Source organism: Orbicella faveolata, unplaced genomic scaffold (assembly GCF_042242905.1).
Source record: "Orbicella faveolata isolate gen_17 unplaced genomic scaffold, um_ofav_v1 contig_3, whole genome shotgun sequence".
Classification (NCBI taxonomy): Eukaryota; Metazoa; Cnidaria; class Anthozoa; order Scleractinia; family Merulinidae; genus Orbicella; species Orbicella faveolata.
The window spans coordinates 9977922-9993808 of record NW_028301558.1 but is presented as its reverse complement, the minus strand read 5'-3'; the positions used below and the strand labels follow the sequence as shown (position 1 = coordinate 9993808).

The following is a 15887-nucleotide window of genomic DNA, read 5'->3' as shown; positions in this document are numbered from 1 at the left end:
GAGTGTGTCCAGCCCTTTATTTCTGCAATTGTCTATCCTGATTGCAAAGGTTATGAAAGTGGACAAAGAAAGCTAACAAAGAGGACAGAACTAATGTGCTTTCTACTGAACAATATGCAGGCACACCCTCCATCTAGAAATAAGGGGATTTATGACAAATACAAGTGACTTGACTCAGTCCAGAACTTTTAGTGCCTGGGCTGTTTTTCTTTCTACTGTTTTCGATGCAATAGACCTCAACCCTTTACCTGAAGAGATGTCCTCATTATTACCAAAAGATCTCTGGGCCTCAGGTTTTCAGGATACTGTTCTTCTGGGTGATTGCACTGAAAACTGGATCTCTTACTCTGAGAATTATGACATCAGCTGTGCAACATTTAGTTCTTATAAGAACCATGACACTGGCAAAACTGGCATATAGATCACACCGTATGGTAACTTGGTCATGTGTACTGAAACATACCCAGGATCAATTACGGATAATGATTTAACTTCAGACTGTGGCGTTCTTAACATGATGAAGGAAAAAGGCACCACAGTTTTGACCGACAAGGGATGTGGAATTGAAGATCTCTGTCACTGACTCAAAGTGCCTTCTACAAAATCGCCCACCATTCAAATTTGATAAAAAGTTCGCAAAAATCCTTTAGTGCCAGTCTCCCGCGCGATATGAAATTGGGCAATTGATTGCAAATTGTGTTGTTTGGACCAGGGGCGGGGCAGAAGACCCCTGAAACTTTCGTAAATGCATCATCCAACGAAAAATGACGTCACATCCGCTTTAAACTGCGCTTTGCAGCTCGTTTCACAAAGCGAGAAAATGGCGTTTCGATTAGGCACGATTTCTCTAAATTTGTAAACCATCAGTTTCGTGTCATTTTATATTGAGGATAGAAAGATGCTGCAGACACATTACTTCGACTTTTTAAGCAAAAATTTCGGGAAAAGAGAAAAGTTTATTATTGTTTTGAAGCAAAATAACGGAGAGCCGTCTGTCATCGTATTGCAAATTTTACACATTTGCAAAACTGGTGTTGTTCCGACTTTCGGTTGTTGTTGTTCGTGATTCAGTGATACCACTAGGTGCAATAGCCTATAATGTTACCAACAACCTGGATGAAGTATTGCTGGCCATAGTTTGCACTGTGTACTACAGGAACATAATTAACAGAAGCCGTTTAGCTCCGAAAGTCGCTGTGACCAGAGCTTTTGTTGCTCTTGGCTCGCGTGTATTGGTAGAAGAGACAAGCTGGATCGCATGCTGAAGGTCAGTATCCCACATTCCTACATCTCTCGCTGAAGTTTGTTGTTTTCAGTAAGATACAGTACATTAGACCTTCTTCAGTTATTCCAACTTTTGAATAAACGCGAGCTTTAAATAAGATTAAGGTGCTAGTGATTACGTAATTACAAGTGACAACTAATAAAAGTACAAAATCACATGAAAGAACAGAAAGTGGTGCTGATTAACAAAGGACAAAAAACAAAATCAACAAAGCGAAAAAATATTGAATGAATCGAAAACAAACTACCATGAAAATAATCGGCAGAGTATGAGAGATAAAAACTAAAAACTAAAAACCAAACTGGCTAAAACAAATAAAATAACCGAAGAGGCAACGCGGCAAGCATTGGAAAAAGTAAAACCCTCCCCTATATATAACTGAAAACATCAACTGTAACAAAATCCCAAAACGAGGCCTTTGGAGCCTGAAAGGGCAAATTAGCAACGAATCCCTGGAGGGGCCCTTAAATAATATTAATCATAATAAGATTCCTTGACAGGACCTTTGAGTCTAATCAACACCTAAAAGGCTGACAAAATCCAAGAAAAGGGCCTTTCAACGATCAATCAATAACGTACAATATAGGAGAGGAAATTAATTATAACAAATTCTATTTTTCGAATGAAATTCCTTTCTTTTATTTAAAGCATGGAGTGCCAAAGAAAACAGCTGAGCACTCCAATAAGCCTCTTTTGTAATTAGAAGCCTATCGATCTCCTCAGAGTTGTTTGGGGTCTGTACCTGATCAATATACATTGGAAGGAAAAGTCACCTAGAGTGTGTGGGATTTTGTTAAAATGTATTGCTACTTCACAAGCTGTTTTGTTCGTGATCATAGCAGACTTGTGATTGCAAAACCTAATTCTAAAATCGGTAGTGGCAGATCCCACGTATTGCAAGCGACATTTCTTGCAAGAAGCCAAATAAATTGCATTTTTTGAATCACAAGAAAGTCTGGAATGAATGGTGTATTTTTTGCCCGTCTGAAAACTAAGAAATGATTTGGATTCAACAAAGAAATTTCGACAAAGGTTGCATCTATTCTTATCACATTTGAAGCAACCATTGTTGTGAAGAATTATTTGTCCCTCTTCGACAGCTTTGAAACGAGATGGTGCTAATAATTCTTTGAGATTTTTTTGACCGACGAACATATGGTATGATGGAACTTCGAGGGAAAAGTTCTTTTAATTTGGGGTTGGATTGTAGAATGAAAAAATGCTTTCTGATTATGTTGCCCAAGTCGGGTAAATTTGGATTAAATGTAATCACAAATGGAAATAATTTCTTCGTTTCCTTTCCACGAGTCCTAAGTAAATCATTTCTAGGAATGGCGGAGGCTTTGGAGAATTGATCAGAAACTAATTTAGAGGAATAACCCTGGTTAACAAGATACCCTTTGTACTCAGCTGTTCTCTCGGCGAGAAAAATTTCTTCCGAGCAATTTCTTTTTAATCTTGTGGCTACTCCAAAAGGAATAGCCTTGAAAACATGCTTAGGATGGCAGCTAGAAGGTGGAAGATATAAGTGACTGTCTGTAGGTTTGGAATAGACGTCTGTCTTAATAAACCCATCGATAAGATATAAAGTAAGATCCAATACGTGAAGCTCACGCTCAGAAAAAACTAACTCAAATTGAATAGTAGGATACAGAGAATTAACGTAATCCGTAAATTGATGTAGGGCAGGAAGGCCTTGCTGCCAAAGATCAAAGACATCGTCTCGATATCGCCACCATAAGGACGGCTTTATTGGACCAGAAAACTTAGCTTTGAGATCAATTTCGCCCATGGCTAGATCGGCATAACTGCAAGCATTCTTTGGGCCCATAGCTGTGCCATGGATTTGAAGAAAGAAATTTTCCTTAAAAACAGAATGGTTACTTTTCAAACAAATTTTTACAGCTTCTAAAATACAAGTCGTGGATGGAAATTTGTTTTCTCTAGCATTCAAAGCCTTACTTACTGCAGTGAGGCCGAGTTTGTTATCGATGTTAGGAAACATTGAAACCACGTCCCACGAGTCCAGTAAGGTCCCAGTTGGAAAGGGGCCGCTTGCATTTAGATCTTCTATTTTGTTAAGCAGATCGGTGGTGTCCTTAATAAACGATGGTAATTTTCGGGCAAGTGGTTGTAAATAGAATTCTGTAAAGGCCGATAAGTTTTCAATTGCCGTTGTCTTTATTACACATTAGAAATTAGACAAGCCAGAGATAACCTTTCTAAAAAAGAACGGACGGCGCTTAAAGAACTTAAAAATTCTAATGTAGTGATTCGTATACAAGAGAAAGGCTCTCGATTTGTATTACTTGATGAAAAAGAGTACGAGGAAAAAATGTTTGGTCAACTCAACAACCAGTTACATTATAAATCTTTGCAATCGGATCCTACCTCTAAGCATTTGGCATTAGTAGAGAGTTGGTGTTCTAAATGGCTAGGAAAGGGTGAGATTGCTCACGAAGTAGCTAAGTGGGTTTTAAATAAAGAAGCGAGACCAGGAGTTGCCTTTGGAAATATCAAAACGCACAAAACGGGCAACCCGCTCAGACTTATTACATCCTGTTGTGGCACGGCAATTGAAAACTTATCGGCCGGGGGAAATTTTGGTGTGTGGGTGTGCATCAGTTACTGTCCCTTTTAAGACCTCGTGCTTATCATGAGGAGATAACGGATTGAAGTTTAATACAAATATTACTGGCTTAAATTTGGAAAATAAACCTGCGCCAGCATCTGGCTATGGCTAAAATAACCCTTTAAAGCTATAAAATGTTTGAACACAGTAAAGGTCTGTTGTCGATTTACACCACAAATAAAGTTTTAATTGAACCATTATATAAAAGCAATTTTCTTTTCTAGACACATCCCCACATCCAGCAAATTGTCATTTACAATTTTTCTAACTTCCAGCTACTTTGAAAAATTTCTGTTTCCTGCAGCGCAGGAGCTCCGCTACAAAGAACGTAAATATACAGTATAGGGCCCAGTTCTCGGCCACAAAGAACGTAAACTTGTATTTCTTACCTTGGAATAGCCGTAAGGACTCAAAATTTCTCGCATAACTAACTTTAGCATTCAGTTTACACATGTAGAGCTATCGACTGCTCAACGCTGTTTTCTCCCGAGTAATAACGAAAATGGAGGCTTCGTTCGTGGGCCCAGTTATCGGCCAGCGGGCCCAGTTTTCGGCCACAAAAGAGTGCACGCGATTCCTCAGAATAAACAACGCTTTATCACCATTTTTTGTTGTTAAATCACTTATAAGGCTTGTGTTTTGATATTTCGATCACAAATTATCCTTAAAGAGCTTTGTTTCATGTTAGAAAAGGAAGTTTTTTGCACACCTAGTTTTTCTCTTGAGTGCAGTCAAGCGAGGCTAAAACAGAGTTGGGTATTAAAAACGGGGTTAAGTCAGAGCTCATAGTTTTCGGCATGCCACCCAATTACAGCTTTATTTTTACAACTGACTTGACACGAATACTCCACACAAAACTATGAGCGCTTTTAGTGTTGAAAGCGAGCAGGGTGGCCGAGAATAGGCAAATACGCAAAAGTACTAAGGAAATATTGAGAAGTGAATTTAGGTCAAAGAATTAAACAGGCCAGGAAAAGTTTATATTTAACAGGTAGCTTTATCACTCTTCATCCTTTATGCCAAGAATTGGCTCATTTGGGCTTTCTAGACGGACAAAATATAAACTTGATTTAAACCATGTAATTCGAGTAGCCGTAAACAAACACGTTTTCGGGGAAACCAAATTCACCTACCTTCGCGTCACCTCGAAGTGCTCACAGAAAAACTCGGCAGGACAAAACAAAACTCGGCACAACGGAAGACAAGGAATCAAGCTACCTTTGTAAACAATTGCTTTTTATTTAGATTCATTTGTGGTGTGTGTTATATAGTCTCTTCTTTAGTCTCTTAATTCTAATTCCTGGCATTTACACTGCGATTTGAGTCCTCGGTTTGCTTTACATATAATCTCTATCCTTCATCTGAAGAAATCATCAATGAAAAAATTGATTGATCATACTGCAAAACTACCGAGTCGCCGATCGACAAATACGTACCGTCATAATCCGTTCGAGCTGTCGAAATCGAGTCGGAGGGTCCACAAGCCATTTGCAAGAGAAGCTGACACACAGCAAGGTTTAAAATGACAAGCTTAAGGTTCAAATTTTCCTCTTCTTCGCGATCAAAGACCAGTGAAACCGGCCATAGAGCTATCCCAGCTGCTGATTGGATAATACATCTAATAGAGCATCCGGTATCCTCTGTTTCCCGGAAATCAGCCCCTGAATTAAACCCTGCAAATGTCGTTTCCGCCCTAATTGCGATGAATCCGACAACGGTTTCGCCAAAAACATGTAGGAATAGCAATGACAAGTAATATTTTGCTCTTGTGTTTGGTTTATACTCCTGGTAAATAGTAAGATGTAGTTACAACAATGTTGGAATAAAAGATCGATCTTGGTAGAAGGAAATTAGTAATTCTATTTTTTTTTTAATACCGGTCGAAGCTTTGTTGTGTGGGTGTGCATCAGGGATTGTCCCTTTTAAGACCTCGTGCTTATCATGAGGAGATAACGGATTGAAGGTTAATAAAAATATCAACCTAAATTTGGCAATCAAACCTGCGCCAGTATCTGGCTATGACTGAAATGGCACTTACCTAAAATTAAGATACAAAATGTTTGCGTAACTTCCGGTTTGGGAATTCTTACGCACTGAATTTGCAGCACAATAAAGGTCTTTTGTCGATTTAAGCCACAAACGAGGTGTTAATTCAACCCGTTATAAAAGCAATTTTCTTTTCTAAACACATTTGCACATCCAAGCACTGATAAAATGGCTGATAAGCTATTCATCAATCATCAAGAAAGCACAGATGCTTTTGGGTTCGTCACGCGTTCGTGACGGAATTAAGGAGTGTCTGCGAGGAAGGCTAACAACCACTTTCAGCTGTCAGTTGTGTCATGTTAATTGCAACTCGGTCATTTTGATTTCAAGCCCATTTCCCTTAGATTGTCCCTTGTTTTTTCAGTCATTAATTACTATAGGATGTTTTAAAATTCTCTGCTATTTCAAAAGCAATTCTGTTTTTCTTGGCCTAAAATCAACCTTGTTTATTTCAAACTGGATTTGTAGAGAGATGACGCCATACAACGTTAGAACATATCTGGAAAACTACAATTTGGATTTTTCATTGCACCTTTAATATTGTACTGCAATTAACGTCCTCATATGTTCTCTTCCGGTTCTTGTAGTCACGCCATATGTCACGAGAAGTTGAGTCTTGATCACATGCTAATTTACCGTCACGTAACCTGCTGTTATTACTAGGGATCTATTTTTACGAAGAATTCTTTGGTGAATTGGTCAGCAAATACGACCGCGGAATAACAAAAAGAACCGGCTAACATTTTGTAATTGTGTTTTGTTAATTTCTATTATTTCGGGTCAATGATAAGATACAGGTAGTACAATACTGGAATGACTTATCAATCAACCAACTTACTGTCAGAAAAGTAAGAAATTATAAGAAAGTAATTAAAACACACCTCTTACGGGCTGTCCGGGGAGGGGTGGGCGCAGTCAGACTATACAAATATGGTTAATTTGTTGATCGGGAAAATCGGGAAAATTGTTAATGACAGCTTGTTTTAATTTTCTTTCAATTCCCGGTTCATTTGTCCGGGAAAGTGTCGATCTCAATTGTTCGGGGGTACCTCACTCAACGTTTACGTAGTGCTTCGATGGAGACTAGGAAAGAGTCAGGAAAAGGTTAGCTTGTATGTACCAACGTTGTCTTAAAATGTTGGTAAACAGTTTTAAAAGAACCTTCCTGCTCAAGGCTCAGTCGGAAGGAAAGATCTTTGTGAAAGTTTATTGTCAGAATCATTATTTTCAGTTAAAGAAGCGTTGGGTATTGTTTTATGTAATTTTTTCCCTTAGAGTATTAATGTTTTTTATGAAAAGAGTAATTCCACATTATGCAAAGGTTTCCTTTTATCAATCATCATTCGCTACAAAATTCACGTGTTTACTGATAGAGAACTTTGATTGCGAATACATTACGCCAAGCATGAGGACACGTCGTGACTCGTGAACACACCACCCATTCAAGTTCCCTTTAAAAGAGAAGGTCTTTTTTGTCTCCACCTATAGCAAGCAAACAGTGGGTTTTCCCACCCCTAAAGTGCCTGCTATCCTAAAGAATTTCGTCTCGAAAGAAGACCAAAATTCGACCATTTTGAAACTGTACTTGGCAGCCAGGCCGTGTTTATGTGACGTCATTCCATGCAACTCGAAATTCGCGGGAAGCTGAAAAACCCGCAACTTACTTGGCATCCTTCACAAGCAAAGGTCAAAAAAAATTATTTTTTACCAACCAATTATCCTCTTCACTATCTTCACGGCTATGATTTTCGGGGTTTTGAGCATGTTCGGCTCAAAATAATACAGCTCAAGTTGTAGCCATAACCTAGAGTGGTAGTTAAGAGTCAGTTAAAAGGCTTGTCGGAAGCCATGGACAAAATCCCTAGGACGGAAAGACGTCACGAAAGCGCGGCCTGGCTGCTAAATACTGTTCAAAATGGCGGCAACGGTGTCGAATTTTAGGCTCTTTTGGAGACGAATTTCATAAGGAAAACCAGCACTTTAGAGTCTGAAACTTCGGCGAGTAGCTAAACTTAGTGCGAGATTTTAATTTGCGTTGACAAAAAATACGTTTTTTAGAGTGACCTTCTCCCGTAATCGCAACTGTGCCACAAGTGATGTCTGCAATCTACTAATAAATGCTAAATAGGGCTTGCATCTCATGGATCCGGAATCTTGAATCCTAGAATTTGATTGGCTCATGACGTCCAGCAGTTCCTTACGATACGGACCTCAAGTTACTGACACATCCCCTTGCTCATGTTCCTAGAATTTTAGGGTTTGGTTCACTTTAAATTATATAGGCTAAGTAAACTTAAAGAAAAAAACAACGTGAAGTAAAAAGACGTAGATTTGGAAAATAAAGCCATCTGGTCGAAAGACTCCTCTCCTCGCTCTTTATTAAGCGGCGGCATTTGAATGGCTTCTTTACTCTGCGTATTTTCGCGCTTTCAAAATCTTTCGTTACTACTTTAGCACTTCTATTTAACAAAAATGAAAACTTTATTTGCTGGCTTTGTCTTTGAAATGGCACTCAAGGCCTCGGCAAAGTTTCTCTAGGTATTTAGGCCGACTACAGCTATTCATTCAGCCACTCAACGCGCATGCCTAATCTTTAATTGCTACTGGTTTACTTAAGGTGGCTTACTACAGCTTTGATGGATTATAACAGCCCAACTTCTAACTCTTTTGAAAAATGTTCCAAGATGTTTTTCCTTTCTGTATTTACTGTTTGCTTAAGTTTTTACCATTCTAGGTGAAACTTGAACAATTTAAACGTCCACAAATGGCCAAAATGAATGACCGAGTACTTAAGGAGAGACTGGGCACTAATAGGTTAAATGACGTTTTTCTCAAAATCCACCCGCATGACCCCACCTCAAAATTTCAGGAATAAGAAATTTGCTCTGAGTTAACATTCATGCAAAGTAAACTAAGAATCTGTAAGACAGATTTTTCGCAAATTAAGAAAATTTGAAATCAAAAATAGCTAAAAATCTGTCTTACAGATTTTTTTAAAATTTTGACTCTAAACGCGATTCACCCCTAAAAATCAACTGTGAAAATTTCATCATGGGTTGTACGGTAGGTTTTCTTGCAATCCTCGATCAAAGACTGGCTTTTACAGCCTTGGATGAGAATTGAACTGCGCATGCCCTTTATTTATGCGCGCGCTCATGTGACGCCATGTATCGCGTGCAAGAAAGCAAGAGTAAATTAAAGCTCTTTTACTGGTTGTTTATGGACATTTTCTGTCATATTTCATTGGCCCTAGGCTTAAACACATGTTTGAAAACCGCTTGAAGCTATTGCTACATACACCGAAGTGATTTGATGCCTTTCAAGTCCTGAAGTTATTTTCGTTTTTCATAGGGTTACTCGCGTCATTTTTGCACGCACAACTAATACTAACGTCTGGCAGGCAATCGTAGCGCGCGCTACTGAGTCTCGGAAAAACTGTAGTAAGCCACCTTAACTATACAATCTGAAAGATTTCATGATCGAGATTAGAAATGATGGAATCGTTTGATGTGGACCTGTTTAGTAGTAGGCTCGGTCTCTAGATTGATAAATGTTTTAGGCAATGGCACGTCTTGGCGGCGCACTGTTGCACTTGCAGGTGATCTTCAAAAGTGCCCGTCGAAACTTTCTTGTGCACAGCGAATAAGCGATCGGATTGACCAGCGGATGCAGAAAACATAACCACCATGCTATGGATGTAAGTGCGTCAGGGATAACACAGCTTTCTTCATATAGTAGAGCAATGTTTCCCAGCACGTACCGTGGAGCCCAACATACGATCAATAATCCAACCAGGATGGCCACACAACGCATCACGCTCCTTTCTCTTCTTTTTATCTTTTCTTTCTCTCGTGCATTTTCAGTTAAATATTGTCGCTCCTCACGCCCGACCTCAGTCGTTAAATTTTGATGCGAACCTTTTCTAACCAGGAAGAAGATTCTTGCGTAGCAGGCAACTGTTAAGGTAAATATCAGGACGCCAATGGAATCGAAAATAATTATTCTGTTCCTTGAAATTGAATTCCACTCAAGCACGGGAAGGATTGCTATCAACCCAGCCGAGAGCCAGACGCACAAAATTCCACGTGTTAGATTAGTGTACGTTAAATGATCTGCCCTCTTTAATGAATGTGTGAAATTACAATCATTCGTTCAACTGCAAGGCCTAAAATTGTCAGACCTGAGGCGTAAAAACCAAGAGCCGATGTAATGTCCACTACTTGCATAACGCTTTCATAGGGAAACCAATGAAGAAGAGCGGTAAATAACTCGGCTGGTATACCCACCAACAAGTCACTAACGGCGAGGTTTAATATCAGGTAGTTTGAAATTCCTTCGAGGTTTTTAAATGGATCTTTCCATATTGATATTATTACCAAGGCGTTTAACACCACGGTCAACACGGAGAGCGACAGAAAGACTGCAGCATGAGCTGTGGAATCTTGGTCTGCGAAAACAAACAACAGAAATCAAGAGTAAGCCCTGAAGACTAGCCCTCCGAAAAGTATGAATAAAGTAAATATCCTCCTTGTACGTAAATTATGCCATTACTCTAGGCTTCAAAATATAGCATTAACACTATGAGTTGAGTCCTGGGTTTGCTAGACAAATATTCATGAACAGTTGCTCTATGTATACACTCTTTCTTTTCTTTGTAAATGGTTTGAACCCAGGAGTATCAGTAGTTCGTATAGTGTGATCGTCCGGGTGAGTGTAGTTCTGAAAAGAACTGTTGTTGGTGACTGACGTTTCGACAACCTGAGCGGAAGTCACCTTCAGAGTCAAGTGAATGGCGTTTGTCAGTCGATGATGTTATAAGTCGACGCATACTGACGCATACCGACAGATACCGACAGATTACTCGACGAATCATCCTACAACCCGACTTCACACAAAGCCACGACTATAAAGACTTTGACGAGACGAGCGCAACTAGTTTGTGACACACCGGACAGCTTACGTGACGAAAACAGATACCTTGAACGTGTTTTTCACAAAAACAACTACAACGCTGACTTTATTAGACGAAACATTTACCGACCTACCGACCTACGAACAAGAACCCTACACCTGTTACTACAGTGACTATACCTTACATTAAGGGCACTTCTGAGACCATCGCACGGATCCTACAGCCCTACAACACTCGTGTAGCCCACAAACCTACAACTACGTTACGACACTTACTGACCAACGTGAAAGACAGAGACGAACCTAACGACAGACAGGGAGCAGTTTACAAGATCAAATGCTCCGACCGCCAGGCTTCCTACATTGGTGAGACTGGCAGAAACCTTAACACGAGACTGACTGAGCACAAACGAGCCACGAGAAATGGTGATGCCAACAATCACATTGCTGTACATCATCAACTGACAAACCACAGCATTGACTGGGACTGCTCAGTGCTTAACCTACAGTACAAACTATTTTCAACGACTGAGTCTGGAAAGCTGGTTCACTAACCTAGAACAAACGCCTCTTAACAGATGTCAACAACTACCGGCGCCTTACAAACGACTTATCCACGACAGAAACGAAACCGATAAACGGACTTCTAACAGACCGACTTAACAATACACGGACCAAAAACCGACCTATTTGACTAACAATAGACGGATCGAAACCCACCAATGACTGGTGACAAACTTTACACGAGTCTTCCAGCCAATACCATCATGGCTAAACTGACTAATCACGTTCAACGGACCAGACTTAAAACATCATCGACTGACAAACACCATTTTCTTGACTCTGAAGATGACTTCCGCTCAGGTTGTCGAAACGTCAGTCACCAACAACAGTTCTCGAGTTTTAGTTTTAGTTTTTAGTTTCTATTAGCGTTCTATCACGAATGCCGCTTTATGATTGGCTACGCTACTCACTATCTATTCTGTGGTAGATAGAGAGTAGCGTAGCAGTGTGCACTTGTTGACAAAATGACGGCCGCTTCTTGGCATTTTCGAAATGTCTGTGAAGAGGATTTAGATAAAGTTTTGATAGTTGACTCGGGCTGCGTCCTCGTCAACTATCACGCGATAGAAATCGAGAGCGAATAATCTGATTGTTTAATAAAAACACTCGTGAAAGTTTGAAAGAACTCGAAAAAGCTGTGGAAACACTAGCCTACGGCTCGTGTTCCCACAGCATTTTTCGTTCTCCCAAACTTCCACTCATGTTTCGAGAACTCGATAGAAATGCGGTACATGTTTTCTATTTCTTAAATACTTTATAAGAATATCGGGGCTGAAATTTCTTAAATTTTAAAAATATTTTAAGAATAAACCGGTGGCTGAGATTTTGAAAAGAATATAATTTTGGGTGCTAAAAATTTGCATACGTTTTTAACTTAACCGTATAAATTTTGTTTTTTCTATAAACGGCAAAACTGGCCAAAAACCAACAAAATAACATAAACTAATAACATTTCTCCAAGAAGTTATGTGCGTGACATCTGCAGGCGTCCTCTAAGATTACTGTTACCTAATCCAGACACCAAATACATTCGAAAACAAAAATGTCGTGGACTATAATCTAAGAATATTTACAAGAATTTTTTGAGCCTAAAATCGCCAGAAAAACAATATTCTTATAAAAAAAAGAGTGCAATTCGTCTGAACAAAGAATTGATGAAAGAAAATACTCTAGGTTACGGCAAAACTATTGAGCCGCCGATCGACGAACACTTACCGGCAAAATCCATTCTACTCTAGCCGAAGGATCCAGAAGCTTTTGGAAAGAAAAGCGAACTTTTGTTAAACTATCGATCCAGCTGCTGTTTGAGTGTTAGATGCACTTTATAAAGCAACTTAACAGTTTCCCTGTTTCCTGGAAACTACCGGAAATAAGCCCCTAAAATGTTATACAAATATCACGAGACGTTTCCACCCTGCTAGCGACAACGATTGGCAAATTCCTGAATATTAAACAAAATGAATCACTATTTTGCTTTTCTATCTATTTCGTTCATAATTCGGGTCAGTAATAAGATGTAATAACAACAGCATTGGGATTACAGATCCATCAACTTGCTTGATGAGAAACAGAAATAGGTCTGAATACCTGAGAGATTTTAGTGCGTGGGTGTTTATCAACAACTGTCCCTTTTTCCCTCGTGCAGGCCACGAAGAAACAACGTAATAAAGTTTTTTGGGGGCAAAACTTCGTTGTGTGGGTGTGTATCAGGGATTGTCCCTTTTAAGACCTCGTGCCTATCACGAGGAGATAACGGATTGAAGTTTAATATAAATATCAACCTGAAAATTTGGCAATGAAACCTGCGCCAGTATCTGGCTCTGACCTAAATGGCACTTAAATTAAATTAATCTAAAATAGCATGATAATAATAAAAAAAATGTTTGAATAACTTCCGCTTTGGAATTCTTACCAACTGAATTTACCCGACAATAAAGGTCTCTTGTCGATTTACACCGCAAATGAAGTGTCATTTCTACCCATCGTAAAAGCTATTTTCTTTTCTAAACACATTTGCACATCCAAGCAAGTTAATAATAAAATGGCTGATGAGCTATTCATCAATTATCACCAATGCACAGATGTTTTTGGGTTCGTCACGCGTTTGTCTCCCGCGTTCCTGACAAAATTTAGAAGTGTCTGCGAGGAAGGCTAAAAACCAATAACAATAACCAATTCATTGCTTCAGGTTTTGTTACAGTACAAATAAACCTTGTTGTTGTTGTTGTTGTTGTTGTTGTAGTTGTTGTTGTTGTGTCGTCAGTTGTGCCCCGTTAATTCCAACTCGGTTATTTTGATTTTAAGCCCATTACCCTTGGATTTGCGCTTGTTTTTTCATTAATTTTTAATTAAAAATTAATTTTCATTAATTTCAATAATTACTATAGTATGTTTTAAAATTCTCTGCTATTTCAAATGCAATTCTGTTTTTCTTGGCCTAAAATCAACCCCGTTTATTTGAAACTCGATGTGTAGAGAGATGATCCAGACCACGTTAGAACATAGCTGGAAAACTACAATTTGGATTTAATCTCGTACTGCAATTAATGTCCTCAGGTTTTCTTTTCCGGTTCTTGTGGTCACGCCATATGTCATGAGAAGTTGAGTATTGATCACGAGCAAATTTACTGTCACGTAACCTGCTGTTATATCCAGGGAACTATTTTTAGGAAGAATTCATTTGTGTATTGGTTGGCAAATACGACCGCGGAATAACAAAAAGAAACGGCTAGCATTTTGTGATTGTGTTTTGTTTATTTTTTTATTTTTTTTATTTCGGGTCAATGATAAGATACAGGTAGCACAAAATTAGAATAACGTATCAATCAACCAGCCTACTGTCAGAAAACTGAGTCATTAGAGATTTACAAGAAAGTGATTAAAACGCTTCAAGAAACTTTTGTCTTGGATGTTGTTCAGGGACCGTCAGTTACGGTTTGTACGTGGAAGGGGGGGGGGGGGTAGCAGTCAGAATACGCAAATATGGGTCTGATCGGTCATCTGTTAACTTTTCCTGATTCCACTGTTTTGCGAGCGCTCACATGGTTTGACATCTCTAACAACTTATTACGTAATTAACTGCGCGTGTTGCACTAGAAATGGATCTGTTGGTCCAATAAACTCAAATAAATTGTTTTCAAATCTTCTGCCAGTTAATTTGTTGCTCAGGAAAATTGTTAATGGCACCTTGTTTTAATTTTGTTTCAATTCTAAGTTCATTTGTCGGGGAAAGTGTTGATCTCAATTGTTCGGGGTACCTCACTCAACGTTTACGTAGTGCTTCGATGGAGATAGGAAAAGATTGGCTTATATCTGCCAACGTTGTCTTACAGCGCTGGTGAACAGTTTTTAAATAACCTTCCTGCTCTGGGCATTTTAGTCGGGAGAAAACATCTTTGTGAAAGTTTACTGTCAGAATCATTATTTTCAGTTAAAGAAGCGTTGGGTATTGCCGGCTTTATGCAATTTTTTCTTCTTTAATATATTAGTGTTTTTTTTTTTAAAGAAAAGAGTAATTCCACATTACGCAATGATTAGCACGTATCAATCATCATTCACTGAAAAACTCACGTGATTGCTGATAGAGAGTACTTTGCGAATAGCATTTCGCCAAGCATGGGGACACGTCGGAACACAATACCCATTCAAGCTCCTTTTAAAGGACAAGGTCACTCCAAAATGCTGACTTTTTTGTCTCCACCTATAGCAAGTAAACTTTGGGTGTTTCCACCTCTGGTCAGTAAATTCTTTTTTCCAACCGATTATCTACTTCACTATCCTCACTGCTACCATTTTCGGGGGTTTGGTAGCATGTTTGGCTAGAAATAATACGGCTCAAGTTGCAGCCATAACCTAGAGCACAGGCGGGCCAAGCTCACGATGCGAGGAGTTATTATTTATTTATTTTTTAATCTTTATGCGAACGTTCAGCACGCGAAACGTGACACAGTTACCGCCGACATCTACTATTACATAACGACCGAGTTTGGTTACGCGAAACGTGACCTTCGCCTTGCAGCATATGGTTGTGCTGCGTTAGAACGGTTTGAATTTATAAAGGTTTGTATGGGGAAAAACGGTAATCGACATTATAGCTGAAATTTTGATATTTTTGCGATAAAAATGACTTACCTCAATGCCTTGTTGTCTTTCTATTGTCATCTCGCTTCTCAGCTCGATCCTGAGCCTTCTAAGCGAGTTATCGCTTTTCGGTTTTCCTCTACTATTAAAGAACTTTACTTTTTCTTAGTTCGCATAAAGATTAAAAAATAAATAAATAATAACTCCTCGCATCGCGAGCTTGGGCCGCCTGTGGTGCAATCTAGTAATAACTGCTAATTAACAAAGTGACGTCAGTTTTTTGTGCGTCTGTCCTGTTATTGATGATAAGTTTCGTCATAACATTGTTAGTGGCTGTGGAACCACGAACCGGAGGTAAAATGGTCAAAT

The 15887-nt window shown here is 39.1% G+C and overlaps 1 pseudogene across 1 annotated transcript; it reads right to left on the bottom strand.

Moving 5' to 3' along the window:
• Nucleotides 1-7701: 7701 nt before the first annotated feature.
• LOC110065925 (alpha-1B adrenergic receptor-like) lies at nucleotides 7702-12753 on the bottom strand (annotated as a pseudogene). Its single transcript, XR_016210045.1, has 2 exons — nucleotides 12654-12753; nucleotides 7702-10410 (listed from the first exon to the last, which is right to left on the bottom strand). The product of XR_016210045.1 is annotated as an alpha-1B adrenergic receptor-like (transcript).
• Nucleotides 12754-15887: the final 3134 nt, after the last annotated feature.